Source organism: Monodon monoceros, unplaced genomic scaffold, assembly GCF_005190385.1.
Source record: "Monodon monoceros isolate NGI ecotype Baffin Bay Population unplaced genomic scaffold, NGI_Narwhal_1 Super_Scaffold_15, whole genome shotgun sequence".
In the NCBI taxonomy this organism is placed as follows: domain Eukaryota; kingdom Metazoa; phylum Chordata; class Mammalia; order Artiodactyla; family Monodontidae; genus Monodon; species Monodon monoceros.
Genome location: NW_021703771.1, coordinates 61,492,680 through 61,513,167, shown reverse-complemented (window position 1 = coordinate 61,513,167; position 20,488 = coordinate 61,492,680). Strand labels below are relative to the sequence as shown.

General features: G+C 37.9%; 1 protein-coding gene across 2 annotated transcripts in view; it reads right to left on the bottom strand.

Moving 5' to 3' along the window:
- PDE7B (phosphodiesterase 7B) overlaps window positions 1-20,488 on the bottom strand; it is a 334,476-nt gene that overhangs the window by 260,632 nt on the left and 53,356 nt on the right. Inside the window, exon 1 of one of the 2 annotated variants that reach the window (XM_029223804.1) lies at window positions 1,377-1,494. The exons of the other annotated variant lie outside the window; for it this stretch is intronic. The gene's annotated coding sequence lies outside the window, so the exon portion shown is untranslated. Of the gene's footprint in view, window positions 1-1,376; window positions 1,495-20,488 lie in introns of those variants that run through there. 2 annotated transcript variants of the gene reach the window in all.

Sequence of the window (20,488 nt, the reverse complement as noted above, 5' to 3'; positions counted from 1 at the left end):
ACCATAATTCAAAAAGAATCATGTACCACAATGTTCATTGCAGCTTTATTTACAATAGCCAGGACATGGAAGCAACCTAAGTGTCCACTGATAGATGAATGGATAAAGAAGATGTGGCACATATATACAATGGAATATTACTCAGCCATAAAAAGAAACGAAATTGAGTTATTTGTAGTGAGGTGGATTGACCTAGAGTCTGTCATACAGAGTGAAGTAAATCAGAAGGAGAAAAACAAATACTGTATGCTAACACATATATATGAAATCTAAAAATAAAATTTAAAAAAATGGTTCTGGAGAACCTAGGAGCAGGACAGGAATAAAGATGCAGATGTAGAGAATGGACTCGAGGACATGAGAAGGGGGAACGGTAAGATGGGACGAAGTGAGAGACTGGCATGGACATATATACACTACCAAATGTAAAACAGATAGCTAGTCGGAAGCAGCCACATAGAACAGGAAGATCAGCTCAGTGCTTTGTGACCACTTAGAGGGGTGGGATAGGGAGGGTGGGAGGGAGACGCATGAGGGAGGAGATATGGGGATATATGTATATGTGTGGCTGATTCACTTTGTTATAAAGCAGAAAGTAGCACACCATTGTAGAGCAATTATACTCCAATAAAGATGTTAAAAAAAAAAAAGATGATATGAAAGATAGCTATGACACTTGGTAAGAGGAAACAGCAAGGCCCAAACAGTATGTAAAGGATTAAATTAAATAACATCATATTTAAAAATAAAAAAGAAAACGCAAAGGTTCTAGAATTGCAAAAACAATCTTGAAAAAGAAAAATGTTGGGGGATATTTGATTTTAACTTTTACTATAAAGCTTCAATAATCACGATAGTGTAGTACTGCTCTACCATACATACACACAAAATAATTTTATGTATCTCAGACCTAATGTAAAAGTGAAAACTACAAAGTTTCTGGAAGAAAACATAGACTATCTTTGCAACCTTGGCGTAGGCAAAGACTTCTTACATAGAATATTGAAAAGACTAACTTAAAAACATTTTTGATAAATTAGACTTCATCAAATTGAAACATCTGCTCATGAAACATATATTTGTATTTTATAAAATATATTTATTCATGTATATTATAAATTACATTAATATATTATAAATACATTATGTAGATATACAAGTAATATATAATATTATATTATTAATATATCATATATTACATTACATTATATTTACTTATATTTTATTATGCTTTTTCCAAGCCACACACACAGAGAGAAACATATATCTGACAAAGGAATTGTATACAAAAATATGTAAAAAAAAACAACTACAACTCAGTCAATGAATTACAGTTCAGCAATAAACAGATAACCCAATAAAAAAAGCCAAAATACCTGAGCAGATCTTCATGAAGGAGAATATACAAACGGGCAAATAGCACAGGATTAGTCATCAGGGAAATGCAGTACCACCACCACGAGATATCATCACACACCCATTAGAAGGGCTAAACTTTAAAAAAAAAAAAAAAGGAAAACAATTTGGCAAGGATGTGGAACAACTGAAACTTATACTTTGTGGGTGGAAATGCAAAGTGGGAAAGCCACTTTGGAAAACAGATTGGCAACGTCTTCTAAAGGTAAACACGTACCTACTCTATGACCCAGTAATTCCACGGCTAGCTATTTGTTCAAGAGAAATAAAAATGTGTCTTCACAAAAATGCTTGAACAAAAATATCTGTACGCGTTTTAGTCATAGTAGACAAAACCAGGGAACAACTGAAATGTCTACCAACAAGAGAATGGATAAACAAATTGTAATTTATCTGTATGAAGGAATGCTAGTCAGCAATAAGAGGAAATGTCCAACAGATACTCGTTGCAACTTGGATGACGTTCTGAACACATCAGGCTGGGTGAAAGAAGCTGGCCATTGATGGCTTCTGGAGGAGGAACCAAGACGGCAGAGTAGAAGGACGTGCTCTCACTCCCTCTTGCGAGAACACCAGAATCACAACTAGCTGCTGAACAGTCATCGACAGGAAGACACTGGAACTCACCAAAAAAGACACCCCACATCCAAAAACAAAGGAGAAGCCACAATGAGAAGGTACGAGGGGCGCAATCACAGTAAAATCAAATCCCATAACTGGTGGATGGGTGACTCACAGACTGGCGAACACTTATGCCCCAGAAGTCCACCCACTGGAGTGAAGGTTCTGAGCCCCACGTCAGGCTTCCCAACCTGGGGGTCTGGCAATGGGAGGAGGAATTCCTAGAGAATCAGACTTTGAAAGCTAGTGGGAATTGACTGCAGGACTTTGACAGGACTGGGGCAAACAGAGACTCCACTCTTGGAGGGCACACACAAAATAGTGTGAGCATCGGGACCCAGGGGAAGGAGCAGTGACCCCAGGGTAGACGGAACCAGAACTACCTGCTAGTGTTGGAGGGTCTCCTGCAGAGGCAGGGGGTGGCTCTATTATACCGTGGGGACAAGGACACTGGAAGCAGAAGTTCTGGGAAGTACTCCCTGGTGTGAACCCTCCCAGAGTCTGTCATTAGCCCCAGCCCCAGCAAAGAGCCCAGGTAGGCTCCAGTGTTGCATTGCCTCGGGCCAAACAACCAACAGGGAGGGAACCCAGCAACACCCATCAACAGTCAAGTGGATTAAAATGTTACTGAGCTCTGCCCACAAGAGCAACAGTCAGCTCTACCCACCACCAGTCCCTCCCATCAAGCCTCTTAGATAGCCTCATCCACCAGAGGGCAGACAGCAGAAGCAAGAAGAACTACAATTCTGCAGTCTGTGGAACAAAAACAACATTCACAGAAAGACAGACAAGATGAAAAGGCAGAGGGCTATATACCAGATGAAGGAACAAGACAAAACTCCAGAAAAAAACAACTAAATGAAGTGGAGATAGGCAACCTTCCAGAAAAACAATTCAGAAAAATGATAGTGAAGATGATCCAGGACCTCGGAAAAAGAATGGAGGCAAAGATCGAGAAGATGCAAGAATTGTTTAACAAAGACCTAGGAAAACTAAAGAACAAACAAACAGAGATGAACAATACAATAACTGAAATGAAAACTACACTAGAAGGAATCAATAGCAGAATAACTGAGGCAGAAGAATGGATAAGTGACCTGGAAGACAGAATGGTGGAATTCACTGCTGCAGAACAGAATAAAGAAAAAAGAATGAAAAGAAATGAAGACAGCCTAAGAGACCTCTGGGACAACATTAAATGCAACAACATTCACATTATATGGGTCCCAGAAGGAGAAGAGAGAGAGAAAGGACCACAGAAAATATCTGAAGAGATTATAGTCAAAAACGTCCCTAACATGGGAAAGGAAATAGCCACCCAAGTCCAGGGAGAGCAGTGAGTCCCATACATGATAAACCCAAGGAGAAACACGCCGAGACACACGGTAATCAAATTGGCAAAAATTAAAGACAAAGAAATATTATTGAAAGCAGAAAGGGAAAAACGACAAATAACATACAAGGGAACTCCCATAAGGTTAACAGCTGATTTCTCAGCAGAAACTCTACAAGCCAGAAGGGAGTGGCATGGAGAAAGCAAAAGCTTTACAGAAAAGCAAAAGCTAAGAGAATTCAGCACCACCAAACCAGCTCTACAACAAATGCTAAAGGAACTTCTCTAAGTGGGAAACACAAGAGGAGAAAAGGACCTACAAAAACAAACCCCAAACAATTAAGATAATGGTCATAGGAACATACATATTGATAATTACCTTAAACGTGAATGGATTAAATGCTCCAACCAAAAGACACAGGCTTGCTGAATGGATACAAAAACCAGACCCATATATATGCTGTCTACAAGAGACCCACTTCAGACCTAGACCTAGGGACATACAGACTGAAAGTGAGGGGATGGAAAAAGATATTCCATGCAAATGGAAATCAAAAGAAAGCTGGAGTAGCTATACTCATATCAGATAAAATAGACTTTAAAATAAAGAATGTTACAAGAGACAAGGAAGGACACTACATAATGATCAAGGGATCAATCCAAGAAGAAGTTATAACAATTATAAATATATATGCACCCAACATAGGAGCACCTCAATATATAAGGCAATGGCTAACAGCTCTAAAAGAGGAAATTGACAGTAACACAATAATAGTGGGGGACTTTAACACCTCACTTACACCAATGAACAGATCATCCAAAATGAAAATAAATAAGGAAACAGAAGATTTAAATGACACATAGACCAGAGAGTTTTAATTGATATTTATAGGACATTCCATCCAAAACCAGCAGATTACACCCTCTTCTCAAGTGCGCACGGAACATTCTCCAGGATAGATCACATCTTGGGTCACAAATCAAGCCTCAGTGAATTTAAGAAAACTGAAATCATATCAAGCATCTTTTCTGACCACAACACTATGAGATTAGAAATCAATTACAGGGAGAAAAACGGAAAACACAAACACATGGAAGCTAAACAATACGTTACTAAATAACCAAGAGATCACTGAAGAAATCAAATAGGAAATCAAAAAATACCTAGAGACAAATGACAATGAAAACACGACGATCCAAAACCTATGGGATACAGCAAAAGCAGTTCTAAGAGGGAAGTTTATAGCTATGCAAGCCTACCTCAAGAAACAAGAAAAATCGCAAGTAAACAATCTAACCTTTCACCTAAAGGAACTAAAGAAAGAAGAACAAACAAAACCCAAAGTTAGCAGAAGGAAAGAAATCATAAAGGTCAGAGCAGAAATAAATGAAATAGAAACAAAGAAAACAATAGCAAAGATCAATAAAATTAAAAGCTGGTTGTTTGAGAAGATAAACAAAATTGATAAACCATTAGCAAGAGTCATCAAGAAAAAGAGGGAGAGGACTCAAATCAATAAAATTAGAAATGAAAAAGGAGAAGTTACAACAGACACCGCAGAAATACAAAGCATCCTAAGAGACTACTGCAAGCAACTCTATGCTAATAAAATGGACAACCTGGAAGAAATGGACAAATTCTTAGAAAGGTATAACCTTCCAAGACTGAACCAGGAAGAAACAGAAAATATGAACAGACCAATCACAAGTAATGAAATTGAAACTGTGATGAAAAATCTTCCAACAAACAAAAGTGCAGGACCAGATGGCTTCACAGGTGAATTATATAAAAAATTCAGAGAAGAGCTAACACACATCCTTCTCAAACTCTTTCAAAAAACTGCAGAGGGAGGAACACTCCCAAATTCATTCTTTGAGGCCACCATCACCCTGATACCAAAACCAGACAAAGATACTACAAAAAAAGAAAATTACAGACCAATATCACTGATGAATATAGATGCAAAAATCCTCAACAAACTACTAGCAAACAGAATCCAACAGCACATTGAAAGGATCATACACCACAATCAAGTGGGATTTATCCCTGGGATGCAAGGATTCTTCAATATACACAAATCAATCAATGTGATACACCATATTAACAAACTGAAGGAGAAAAAACATATGGTCATCTCAATAGATGCAGAAAAAGGTTTTGACAAAATTCAACACCCATTTATGATAAAAACTTTCCAGAAAGTGGGCACAGAGGGAACCTACCTCAACATAGTAAAGGCCATATACGACCAACCCACAGCAAACATCATTCTCAATGGTGAAAAACTGAAACCATTTCCTCTAAGATCAGGAAGGAGGCAAGGATGTCCACTCCTACCCCTATTATTTAACATAGTTTTGGAAGTCCTAGCCATGGCAGAGAAGAAAAAGAAATAAAAGGAATACAAATTGGAAAAGAAGAAGTAAAACTGTCACTGTTTGCAGATGACATGATACTATACATAGAGAATCCTAAAAATGCCAGCAGAAAACTACTAGAGCTAATCAATGAATTGGGAAAAGTTGCAGGATACAAAATTAATACATAGAAATCTCTTGCATTCCTATACACTAATGATGAAAAATCTGAAAGAGAAATTATGGAAACACTCCCATTTACCATTGCAACAAAAAGAATAAAATACCTAGGAATAAGCCTACCTAAGGAGACAGAAAAATATAAGACACTGATGAAAGAAATTAAAGATGATATCAACAGATGGAGAGATATACCATGTTCTTTGATTGGAAGAATCAATATTGTGAAAATGACTCTACTACCCAGAGGAATCTACAGATTCAATGCAATCCCTATCAAATTACCAATGGCATTTTTTACGGAACTAGAACAAATCATCTTAAAATTTGTATGGAGACACAAAAGACGCCAAATAGCCAAAGCAGTCTTGAGGGAAAAAAAACGGAGCTGGAGGAATCAGACTCCCTGACTTCAGACTATACTACAAAGCTACAGTAATCAAGACAATATGGTACTGGCACAAAAACAGAAACACAGGTCAATGGAACAAGATATAAAGCCCAGAGATAAACCCAGGCACATCTGGTCAAGTAATCTATGACAAAGGAGGCAAAGATATACAATGGAGAAAAGACAGTCTCTTCAATAAGTGATGCTGGGAAAACTGGAAAGCTACGTGTCAAAGAATGAAATTAGAACTCTCCCTAACACCATACACAAAAATAAACTCGAAACAGAATGTAAGGCCAGACACCATCAAACTCTTAGAGGAAAACATAGGCAGAACACTCTATGACATAAATCACAGCAAGATCCTTTTTGACCCGTCTCCTAGAGACATGGAAATAAAAACAAAAAGAAACAAATGGGACCTAATGAAACTTCAAAGCTTTTGCACAGCAAAGGAAACTATAAACAAGATGAAAAGACAACCCTCAGAATGGGAGAAAATATTTGCAAACGAATCAATGGACAAAGGATTAATCTCCAAAATATATAAACAGCTCAAAAAATAAATAAATAAAATAAAATAAACAGCTCATGCAGCTCAATATTAAAGAAACAAACAACCCAATCCAAAAATGGGCAGAAGACCTAAATAGACATTTCTCCAAAGAAGACATACAGATGGCCAAGAAGCACATGAAAAGCTGCTCAACATCACTAATTACTAGAGAAATGCAAATCAAAACTACAATGAGGTATCACCTCACACCAGTTAGAATGGGCATCATCAGAAAATCTACAAACAACAAATGCTGGAGAGTGTGTGGAGAAAAGGAACCCTCTTGCACTGTTGGTGGGAATGTAAATTGATACAGCCACTATGCAGAACAGTATGGAAGTTCCTTAAAAAACTAAAAATAGAATTATCATATGATCCAGCAATCCCACTACTGGGCATATACCCAGAGAAAACCATAATTCAAAAAGACACATGCACCCCAAGGTTCACTGCAGCACTATCTACAATAGCCAGGTCATGGAAGCAACCTAAATACCCATCGACGGACGAATGGATAAAGATGTTGCGGTATATATATACAATGGAATATTACTCAGCCATAAAAAGGAACAAAAGTGTGTCACTTGTTGAGACATGGACGGATCTAGAGACTGTCATACAGAGTGAAGTAAGTCAGAAAGAGAAAAACAAAATCGTATATTAACGCATGTATGTGGAACCTAGCAAAATGGTACAAATGAGCCAGTTTGCAGGGCAGAATTTCAGACACAGATGTAGAGAACAAACATATGGACACTAAGGGGGGAAAACCACGGTGGGGTGGGGATGGTGCTGTGCTGAATTGGGAGATTGCGATTGACATGTATACACTGATGTGTATAAAATTGATGACTAATAAGAACCTGCTGTATAAACAAACAAACAAACAAACCGAAAAAACAACTAAAACTAAACTTTCTTTGGGTTATTTGTATGGAAATATGTTAATATAAATGTTTTAGACATTACATGAAATTTCTAAAAATCTTATATGTTCTGGTATAATGTTATGTCATAATTCTAGTTATTACTTTAAAATTTATATCTCAGAAATAACTAAATTTCCCTGTCAATTGCATTATTATGAACTTTCATCAAATCTTTAACCGTGGTCATGTTTAAGTCTCTTGTCATTTACAGACAGTTCTGGGTGGACTCTGATGCTCTTGCAAAAATGTTCCTATAAAAGGGTTTCATCTTCAAGGAATTCATGGAAAAGACTCTGACAAGTACAGGTTTCTGGTAACTGACTCTACTGCTGAACTGAATGAATAAGCCTTTTCAGAACGCTAATGGAAAACTGATGAACTCATAAAAGTGCTAACAAAAGATCAAGATGAAAAAAAAATTAATTACATGGCACTGAGGGAACTGATGAGGATGATTATAATTTTTGTGACTTTCTGTTTGAATAAAAAGAAGAAAAAATCCCACAAGGACTCAGAGGCAAAAAATATACAAATCAATTTTCACTGCAAAGTAAAGGAGCTGTTACAGTGGAGCATTACTGGACTAAGTGGGAAACACAACATAACATGTCAATATTATGACCTAGTATGAGTGTGTTTTGTGTTTGGTAATTGCAATCATTGTTGCTTTTGTTGTGGTCATCCATTTACAATGCTTGGTGTCAGTCTATTTATCTCTTGTAAAAATAAAATACAGTGTGTGTGTGTGTGAAAAGAAAAAAAGGAGCCGGCCATAAAAAAGTATACTCTGCCTAATTCCATATATATGAAGTTCTGCAACAGGCAAAAATAATCTATGGTGGAAACAATTCACAACAGTGGTTTGTGTGGTGGGGGGAGACTGACAAGGGTACGAGGGATTCCTGGTGGGTTGGCGGTGGTTTATACCTTGATCTGGTGTGGGTTACATAAGGGGTGTGCATTTGTCAACTCACCCAACTGTATCATGTGAGACCATTGTACTGTATACAAATTATGCCAAAAAAAGAGACCTATCAGTGACATTTCCAAGGGAATGCAAATGAAAACCACAATGAAATACACCTATCAGACACATCTCCAGCAATGGTTAAAATTAAAAAGACAGATGCCGAGTATTGGCAAGGATATGGAGAACCTGGAATTTGCCCATACTGCTGCTGGGAATGCAAAGTGTTATAGCGACTTTGGAAAACGGTTTGGCAGCTTCTTATAAAGGTAAACATACACCCACCCTATGACCATTCCTAGGTATTTTTTCAAGAGAAGGGAAAACATACATCGACGCCAAGACCTGTTCACTGCAGTTTTATTTGTAACAGACAAAATTCCAAATGTCCATCACCTGGGGAATGGATGATTAAATTTTGGTATATCCATACATTGGAATAATAATCAGCACTAAAAAGAAGTAAATGCTGAGAGATGCAACAATAGGGATGGATCTTAAAAACATTATACAAAATGAAAGAAATCAGTTCAAAAGGCTACCCACTGCATGATTCCATGTCTCAGAAAAGCAGATCGTTAGGGACAGAAAGCAGATCACTGGTACCAGGGGCTCAGAGTGATGAATGGGATTGACAATAAGGGAGCACAGGGAATTTTTTGGAGTGATGGAAATGTATATTTTGATTGTGTTCTATATGCAGTTGTGTGGAGTTTTCAAACTCAATGAATTCAAAAGGGTGAATTTTAGTGGATGTAATTATACCTCAATAAAAAGGTGAACAATTTGAATATTCAACGTAAGTATTTTTTCCCTCTGAAGTGGCAACTACATGGCAACACTGCTTAGAATATGCAACTACGGAAGACTGAGGTGTGAGGAGAAAGAAGCGACAGGGCTTAAAGCCATAGGTAATAAGGGAATCAAATAAATCCTCTGGCCTCAGCCATGGGCCAGCAAGATCTCTGGGGAACACTATTGTCCACTCAATTCTGCATTTCTGGAAAACTTTATGTTAATCACTGTGCCAGTGATGAATGGGTTACAGAGAAAAGAAAGTGACACAGACACTGTCATCCAGGAATTTATAGTTTTAAGAAACCGACAAGCTTGCCGACAAGCTTGTCATTCATATAATGATAACAGGAACATGGAGTAAGCTTACATATCTGTTCATACCTCAAATGGCACCAAGAAGTTCTGTTCTGTGAATAATGCATATTCCTTCAAGGAACATTTTTTTAAAAAAGCAAACTATATCAGAGAGGATAACAAAAAGTAGGCTTTTATTAAAGCAAGCATAATTGCTTATAATTTTAAAAACAAGTTGTGTGGCGACTCTTGCTGGTACATGTCAAATGAGAAAGGGTACTTTTTTTTTTATGTACCTTTGAAGAACTCTTTTTGAATCAGCACACCTACTAGAAGGTAGGACAGGCATCGGCAGGATTTCAATAAGAGAGGTTATTTCAAATGGAGGCCGGCAGGATAAAAGCCAGGGGGAATGTTTCATGCAGTAAAGAGTAGCTGCAGTAGAAGCTGGGTGCTGGAGATGAAACCTATGAATTCCAGTTAAGCTGGGTTTTCATACTAACATGACGGAACAATAAATGGATGAGGCAGAAGGCCCAGTGGGGACCGTGGTCCTGTGCCAGCGTATGAGACGGCAGCTTGCGTGGTGGGTAGCAGTGCTGGCCCTGCACTGGGATGGCCTGAGTTTGAATCAAGTTTGAATCCAGGCACTTACCAGCTGTGTGACTGGGTAAGTTACCGATGACCTGGGAGACTTAATTTTTTTTTTGTCCAGGTTTTTTGGAGAGAAAAATTAGGTAAACTTATGAGATTGTTTTGCAGATTTAAAAGATAATTATGTGAGGTCCTTACTATAGAGTTTGTGGCACACAGAAAATATTCAATAAATATTTGTAATTATTAGTAATGCAAAGAGAATGGGACTTAAGAGTCAGAAGATATAGGTTCAGTGGAGGGTGACCAGCCGCCCTGGTTTGCCTTGAACATTCCTTCTTCTAGCACTGAAGCTCTGGTGTGCTGGGAAAACCCAGTCCTGGGCAAATTGGACCATTGGTCTCCCAAGTTCTGGACCCACCATTAACTGACTTTGATCTTAGGTAACTCTTAAATTTGGGCCTCAATTTCTTATCTGTAAAATGGGAATAATAAAAACAGATTTCTATGATGATGAAATAAAACAATGCCTGAGACGAAATCTTTGTAATCTAAAAGCTATTTAAAAATATTAATTGTTGTTATCAATAGCACATTTGTCACTATTCCTCCTAAAGACCCAAGATTATGTTTTTCTTTCAGCTTTTGCTCAATTTATTTTTCTTATCCAGAATGCCCTTCTACCTTCCCTCCTATTTTCCCTCAGTGATCTCGCTTGCCTGTCCTCTCAATTTCTTCTTTCAGTTATGCTCTTCTTCTAAGTCTCCAACTTATGTCTCATAGAACACTAAGAAACACTAGGTAGGAGATTCTTCCCAATAATGTCAAACCCTTTTATATCAGTTCTTCACTGAGACTGCTCATAGATGCATGGAAATTTGTGTGAGTGTGTATGGTGGAAAATGGGGGCTAAGGTGAGAACATATAAGAACTTTTACATCATTCACTTTTGAAAGTCTCTTCTAGTTGGAAATTCTATAGCTCTAAGACTCTGACTTCTTTTTAAAAATACTTCCACATGTGCTTTCGGCCCACAAATCCAAAAGGCCGTTTAACATAAATATATGCAAACTACAAATACAAGCCACATATGAAATTTAAAAATTTCTAGTAGCCAAATATTTCTAGCGGTCAAAAAAATTATCATTTCAACATAGAATTAATATAAAATTATTCATGAAATATTTTCCTTTTCTTAATTCCAACTCGATGTGTATGACCTGTGGTGGACGAGACCATCCAATAGGAGAAAAATTCACTACCCGTCCAAAATCAGAGCACATGTTGGGTTTGCTTATATTTTCCCCTGAACAGCTGTGGGTATGGAGATTTAATAGACCACCTAGAATTTTCCTGCCACAGTTAATTACTCGTAGGGACAACTTACGACTTAATTAGAGCTCTCCAGCCTTCTTGCAAATAAAGACTATGTTTAATGAGGTGTTCACTGTAATTACTGAATCCTTTTTCATAGTCAAATGTTTTTGCTTTTTTCTATTATTCTAACATTTCAAATATTTTTCCTTCTGTACTCTGTATTTATATATACAGGCCTGGTAGAACCTTGTGCTATCAACTATATAATTACTATTATGTAATTATACACTAACTTATTAGTTAGTAACTTATTTTTTAACTCTTTCTTAGTCATGCTTCTGACACAAGAATGTAGGTTAATTACGCAGCATTAATACTCTGATATGTTTTAACACTATGTGGTCACTCTTAGAGAAATTTTCTTCAGATCATAAAATAATATCCTTGGCTGTGTAGCAATCATGTAATCAAAGAAAGATTAAAAATACAGTTAGTGAGGATTTGAGTGTAACCATAGGCGGTACCTATATTCCTAAAGTAGTGACTGTGATCTTGGTTTGTAGAGGAGTGGGACACGTGGATACCAAGACTGCCCCAATGTCATCTCAGCACAAGGTACTGGCAGATGAGAAGTTGGACGCATGCTGGATGTTGCAGTGAGTCCTCTTTGGAATTTACGCTTCACACTCCCTGGTGTGAACTCATCTGTAGTCTTAGTTTCGACTGCATATTGATAACATCTATGTGTCAAGCTCAGACATCATTCCTAAATTTCAAGCCTGTATTTCTAATGGCAATATTGAACATCCTCACCCGTTTCACAGACACCTCAAAAGCAATATGTCGATCAGGGATTCCGGTCGCAAGCAACAGGCACTCACTCTGGCTTATGTAAGCAGTTAAGTATGTTACTACCGTGATAACTGGTAGCTTCTGGTATATGTAAGCAGGACAGAGTGCTAGATGTGGTCTACTCATCCTAGAACCACTCCCAAGATCACATTTGCATGTTTGTTGAGGATCCCAATGCTGCAGCTGCAGGCTTTTAGATGCTGACCCTTACATTCTCCTCCCCAGCAGCCCTGGGCTCTGTACCCTACCTTACCACTGGCCCTTGTTGCCCAGACACTTCATTTTCCATAGCAACTCCAGAGAGCACTTAAAAAAATTATATAGCTAAAATAAAAATATAAATATGGAAAATAACATATATTATTGTGAAATCTGTATATATATACCCAGAGAAGAGGGTATACATATTTATGCACAATTTAAAGAATATGGTAATAAAGCACCCAGGTACCCTCTGTAAGCATAGAAAACAGAACATCACAGCACCACATTTTTGAGATCCCTTCTGTTTTCTTCTACACTCATATCCCCCTCATTCCCTTCCATCCATCCAGAGGAAACACCCATTATAAAATTTGTATTATAATTATCTCCCTTTTCTTCTTCACTAGACCCATCCATATAGATATCCCCCAAATAATCTGTTACTTCATGGTGCTTGGTCTTGAACTTTATGCAAATGGAAACAAACAGTTTGAATACTCGTGCTTCCTTCTTCCAAACATATACATTTCCAAGCTTCCTCCATGGATGCAGCTGTATTTTTTTTTCATTTTTACTGTGGTATGGTACTCTAATGCGCGAACATGCTACAACATATTTATCCTTTCTGCCGTTGATAGACATTTGGGTTGCTTCTAGTTTGGTTTTTTTTTTTTTTTTTAACTATTAGCAATGATAGTCTTATGAACATTTTCACCCACATATGTGTAACAGTTTCTCCAGGTAAATACTTAGGAATAAAATTGCTGGCTTGTAAACTAGATGATGACTTAATATTTTCTAAGGAAACTGAACTAATATATATTCCTATAAGCAGCTGACGAGCCTTTTTGCTTCTCCACAATACTTGACGTTATCTGATTTTTAAATTTTTGCTGATTTGGTAAGTGTAAAATAATATCTCCTATGAACTAGACTTTGCATTTCCTGATTTCTGGCGCAATTGAGCATCTTTGCAAATGTTTATGGGCCATTTTCTATTTCCTTTGCCGTGACACGCCTTTTCAATCTTTTGCCCATGCTTCCCCTATGGGGGAATTAATTTTTTTCATCTAAGAACATGACACATATCTTTTTAGTTAAATTCTTCCAAAACTGTTTATTCAATAAATTTCATCATTTTCTCTGTAAAATTCTTATACATCTTCTGTAGTATTGTTAGGTGCTTTACACCCTTCTATTAAATTATAAATGTAAATTAAATTACACTGTCTAACTGCTTTTTTCCGGGTATATAGAAATGGAGTTGATGTTATATATTCAATTTTTTAGCCAGCATATTGTGAATACTCTCTTGTTAATTATAGTAATTCAGGAATTCCAGGCCTGAGCATGGTAGAGTAGCTCGTATTGGACAAAACTTCCTTCTGATAATAGCTAGATAATCCGAGTTAAAATGCAAACGATTGACTGAAGGCACTGCACAGCAATGAGAGCAAGCAGCAAATGGAATGAAAATGATCCTTGAAAGAAGGGGGCTCCATATTTCTTTGGGGTGCCAGGGAAGAAGTTCAAGTGGAAAGGCACAATTTTACTGGTTTAAGGAAACAAGAGGTCAGAGTTTAGGGCTTCAAGAAGAGATGGAAATAGAAGGGAACTCCAAAAAAGAAAAAGCCATATGGGAGGAACCCTAAAAACTCTGCACAAATTCCTCTTAAGTTACTGGCTGACTCGTAAATTGTGCGCGTGCAGGCAGGGTCTCCAAGAATCCTACGGGAAGCAGCACAAAGCTGTAGGCAGGAGTTAAACCAAAACTAGGCAAAGATTTCAGCAGAGATGTCCTGGTGTGAGGAGTTCACCAACTGCGAGGCTACATCAGTTATTTGCCTCTTGACTTACCAAGTCATTCTTCTCTCACCAAGCTTTTCATGAGCTGGCAAGAGCAGGTGGGATGGGCAATTAGGAGTCATTTTAGCTCGTTCAGTTGGGTTACCCTACCAACTGTAATGTGGAAGTTAAAAACGCACATGGGCTCTAGAGACACCTCATTAACCACATTGGCAAAATGGCATCCTGAGAAAAGCCTAGAGGATTCAAAACAAAGCCTCGTTAAAATCCAAGTTAAAATAAGAAATGTAAATATTCATGTCATCGAAAATATTTGTGTGATTCATTATGTGAGGACACTGTGTAAGTATGTTCATACTGTTTTTTGCAGTATATGCTTACAGAGAAAATGATACATACTCCAGAACTTCAACTCTCTCTTAAACCGAAGAATAAAATCCAACAAAAACTAGCAAAATAGGGAAGATATAAGGAACCTCTTTCTCAGGGAAGGTTTTATATATAAGGTCAGTTCTCAGCAGAGGAGACTGTGTGGGCAGGAGTTGAGTTTTGGTGGCGGGATGGGGGAGTGTAGCATGCTCAATGTTCAGAGGACTGAGACCCAGACTGACCAAGTGTTGGCCAAATACCAAGCATCAGGATAAAAGCAGAGCTTGGCATTTCTCCAACAGTGTAACACTGTAGCCAGTGGATCTATAAGCAGACCAACAGGCAAAAATTTTGATTACTGTTTTGTAAAGAATTTTGAATATTTTTTGATAAACTTTAAGATACCTTGAAAAAAATTCTGAATTTTTCTCTTGCGATTCTGTACAAGAAGTTCTCTAAAATGTTATTTGTTACAGGGCTTTTTACTCTCCCACCTCAGGCTTCGTCATACGACTGACTGAAATGCCCCCTGAGTCTCTACAGGGCCCCGTTCTGCTGGGTCCTCTATCATGTCATTCTGAGCACACTTACTGAACCGTCTACATCCAAGCAGCCAGAAAGGGAGGGTTGCACTTTCGAAATAACAGCATCCAATTGAGAAAACTGGGTTGAAGAATTCTGAATGTATGGGATTCCTGTTTATAATCTGAACAAAGAAGAGGAGGAGAATTACAGGGCCGCAGAAGTACAGAGAGGGAGGCTTGCTTTCTGTCCTTGTTCTGCCACTCCTTGAACAATCCAGCAAAACGATGTCCGCTAACACCGCTCCAAAAAGTGACCGGCGTGCATTCCAGCGGCTCGGCACACAATCAGTCCTTTCTCTGCACATGAAGGCCTGGGATTCATGCTGGCTTTTGCACAGTGCATTGAGTGTCATGTCGGCCCACTCCCCACGCCCTTGCACCCACACAGAGAAAGAAAGAGAAACATGGTAAGACTGTGCTCGCTGACGGCTAAGAAGGCCTTTAGGCCCCTGTTTGTCTGGCCATATGCAATCTCAACTTTGGTGACATTTGCACATTTGCAATATTTTTATAAACAACAATAGTCCAAAAATAAATAAGAGAGGATTATAAATTCTCTGAAAGAGAAGAAGTCATGTAATGATTATCCTGAAAGGAGACAGTACTGAATGTTTTAAGAGTTTAGCTAAGTTAAAAGATTTTGGAATCTGGTTGGTCTTTCTCTTTTCTCACTTCCCTCCCACTCAATTTACAAAGCTTGTATATATACATCAATATACATGTGTGCATGTATCACATAATACATTAGAGAATTAGATCAGTTTAAAAAATAGAAAAAAAATCCAAGTATATTTACTAAATGGGACATCCTACTTGGGGAAAACTCTCAAATATGTTAGTGGCACTTCAGTTAGTTTTTCATTTTAGTTCTTATACTTTAAATCAACTTTTTGTACTTGCTACATTAACATTACAATGTGACCAAGACTAGCTACATAATTTGCAGATCATACAGCAAAATGAAAATGCAAAGCCCCTTGTTCATTAAGGGGCTTCAAGGATTTCTAGATCCCACAACAGACTGTTAAACCAAGTATGGGCCCTTCTGAGCGCTAAACCCTTCTGAGTGTTAAACCATGTACGGGGCCTGTGCAACTACTCAGGTCGTGTTCCCATAATCTAGCCCTGAATGGGACTTGCAGGAAGCTGAAAGTTCTAGAACCCAGATTTACAAAGGATAAATAAACTTTGCATCCACAGAAGGTAAATGAACTCTGTGAGGTTAATGAACAGCAGTGGGTCATATATTGCGTTACTCATGCAAGATGAACGGGAACAGCTTACGGGAACAGCTTATCTCTGATCTTGGGTGTATGCAGACCTGTTCAGAGATCCCTGTATATCCCAGGAAGGACAGAGAAGTTAAAAACTGCATTCAAGTTGTGCTGATGCTGTGATTAAAGGGAATACTATGTTCCTACACATGTCAAAGGTACTTTACATCAAAACATTCGAAGTAATATTACACTACAGCTAATATATTGTTGGAAGGCCATGATATAGTTGGGAAGACTGTTTATTGAGCCCATTTTTGGTGAAAGTTGTTTAGAAATGTTATTTCTTATCAGAATGTCCATTCAAACATGGGTAAAGTATTGACTGAGGTGACTTGGTGTCTATAAGTATTTCTGGGTTTTCAAGAGCTTGTGGTGGCCTGGAAGGTGATGAAATTTGCAAGATCAAGTGCATAAGGGATGTGGGCTATGAATTAGGGAGAGAGATTCTCCGGGAGACCCTCACTCTCAATATGTATAATCCAGCCTCACCACCAACAAGGGAACAGCTGTCCCTAGGCTAACAGATGGTGTCTGGGGTCTCAGGAACATTTGTTTCCATTTCCAGGTGGAGGTATTTACTTATTCTAACTCACCACAAGATCAGGTGCTTGCTCCACTTTGCAATAATTTGGTCTTTGGCAAAGCAAATACTCTGGCCTTAAAAGTCTTGAAAAAGTCCAGTTTAAACATACAATTTCTTGCCCATTCCCTGTGGTATTTAAATATAAATAAGACATTTGACGTGATGTGAACCAACTCTGAAAGGAGGACAATTTAAACCCAAACTGCCTTTTATTTAATTGGTAATATTTTTGAGGAAAAGTGTTCTATTCAAATAGAGGAAAAATAGAATAACTTTAAATGTATATTACATTTTGATTTTGAAAACCTTAAAGTACTTAAATATTTCTCATATATTTCACCTTTTAATATTTATAGAATGGTTGTTCTAGGACATCATATACTAGATGCTGACTTCCATTTCTGCACATACTCATGGAAAACTGCAATTTAACTCAAAATTTCTATTAATTCATCTAAAAATACCAGAGCATATATACAAAATACTGAATTCACTCACAATTTCTTTAAAAGGGAATTTAATGTTTTGATGCTTTTTTTAGATCAAATAGATACTAATAATCAAAATTATGTTAAAATTTGTCCATGGACCACTTTGGACCTAGACTTGTATGCAGTCCTCCCAATACTGTTTGGGCCATGCAGACTACAGTGGAATATAATAACAGACATTCTCAAACACAGAAATACCTTTTGGTAGCAGCACCTCTAAAACAATTCTAAGACCTTCCCAGATACTGGAGGCACTTGTGCGTGCCCCCCTGCTTTAGCCAAGACAGTGAACTCCTAAGTATTTTGTTCACTCATGCTCATGGGGGCAGTGTGTGTAGAGAAGAAAGTGCAGGTGGTAGAAACACACACTTGGGTTAAAATTCAAGCCTTTATCAGCTCTGTGATCTTCAGCAAGTGACAACCTCCCTAAAACTCAGTTTCTTTATCAATAAAATGTCACCGATACAACTTTGCTCATACAGCTTTTATATAAATTGAAGAGATGTGAGTTGTCTAGCACAGTGTCCGGTCCAGTATAGATGCAAACAAAATCTCAGTTCCCTTCCCTATCTATTTACTTTGTTTCTATGTCTCTATTCCACATCACCTAGTAACTGACTGTTCTCAGAATCTAGAATGGTCAGGTACCATTAAATGATTTTTGAATGGAAAAATAAACAAATTACTCTCTGGATAGCACAGTGGTTAGATTTTGAAGCCAGACTGCCTGGTTTGGAATCCGAATGCCACTAGCTCAGCAGTGTGACTGTGGACAAATTACCCCACTTCTCAGATCCTCAGTTTCCTAATCAGAAAAATCAGGAGACTAACAACACCAACCTTACGGGGTTACTGTGAGAATTGAGCCAGGCTGTGCCCAGAGCACGTTAAGAGCTACGTGAGTGTTAACTATTCTTTTTTTTATAGCCTTATTTGTATTACGTAGAATGCAATTACCAGATCTATTTGACTTTACTGTGTGAAGCTGAGCTGAGGACAAAACACAAATTATAATTTCTTGCCAGGAAAGTCCTTTAAAATATTTTCAAGAGCTGAGCCATAAACCCAAGATGTATAATAAAATCAATAGCATGATTGGTGATCAAAACTAGGATCAAAATAAGAATAATTAGGTGTGTTTTTCCAGTTGTCCATCTAATGATTATTTATCAGCCTTCTATATTAAACTTAGGAGGAGGTATGGCAAGAGAAATATTACTTAAAGAGTGTTCAAGAGTCTCAGACATCCTGTGTTTCACACAACTAAGTCCTGTTTTACTTGATGTGTAAAAAAGGAGATCTTGCTTTATTTTCCACATTATGTCTATTGCTGACTCAGGGCACAAAGAAGAACAAATTGTGTAATTTAAGTTGAGAGAAATCATTTTTGCAGTTGTTCTTTAGAAAAAGAAAAAAACCCTCACAGAATGAGCCAAAGCTTGCCTAGAGATCTGTGTGCTCTGCTTCCATTGACGTCACTTGGAGGTTGTGTGGGCAGAAATTGGCTGCCTTCCTCCAGCGTGTCTTTTGAAAACTGAACATATTGAAAAAAATGCACCCTTTGAATCTCAAACTACAGTGGGGAGAGGAGCATTCTAAGCAATTTTTCTGTTTACATCTAAACAAACACCTATGAAGTTCTGAGAGACACATTCACAGAACAAACCTTCTTAGTGTCCAGTAAAGGAAACTGTGTGTTTTCTGAAAAGAGAACTGTAGGGTGTTACAGCCAAAGCACCTTTAGAGATGATCGTGTTCAATTTCTCCATTTTTCAGATATGGAAACTGAAGCTCAGAAAGATTCAGAAATATTCTCAAGGTCTGACAGGGTCTAAGGCAGGGTTAGAACCCAGGCATTCTGCTTTCCAGTTCCTTGCATAGTTTAGGGCAATTGGGCATATAATAATCTATGTTTCTCTACATTTATCTCTCATTATATAAATCCCAAGCACTGAAGTGACTGTCCTTGAAAACTAGGGGCTTTGTTTACTGCAAAATTTATCAATTGCTGTGATACAACAAACTGAACATGGTCTGTAGGAACTGAATAGATTGTGGAGACAACTGGAGGCTGCTGGGTACAGTTGCTCCCTGGAGATGATGCTGCAGATAAATATGGAGCTTGCACCTTTCACCTGGGCCCTTCTCAGTGCTGTGTGTCCTACTCCCCATGGCTCAGAGATGCTACCTTGTGGGCACAGGAAGAAGGGTGTAGCCCCAACTTCACCTCAGCTCTCTACCTCTTTCAGGTTTATTTTTCCAAAGTTATGGTCTCTACTCATTCAGGCACTCATTGAAAAATATTTATTGAACATCTACGATGAACCAGGCTGTGAACTTCCAGCAACTGTAAACATATTCAAATTCAGTTTAAAGAATCACTTAATAAGGTTATATAATTACTATTTCTCCCACCAAATAAAGATCCCATATAAACCATAGTCAATTTCAGCAATCATCCATCTCACATACATAGGAGAATATACAGATTTATTTGGCTCCTGAGTATAAATTATTACCTATTATTTAACTAGCCTTGTAAACTTAAATCCATAGGAGAAGCGCTCA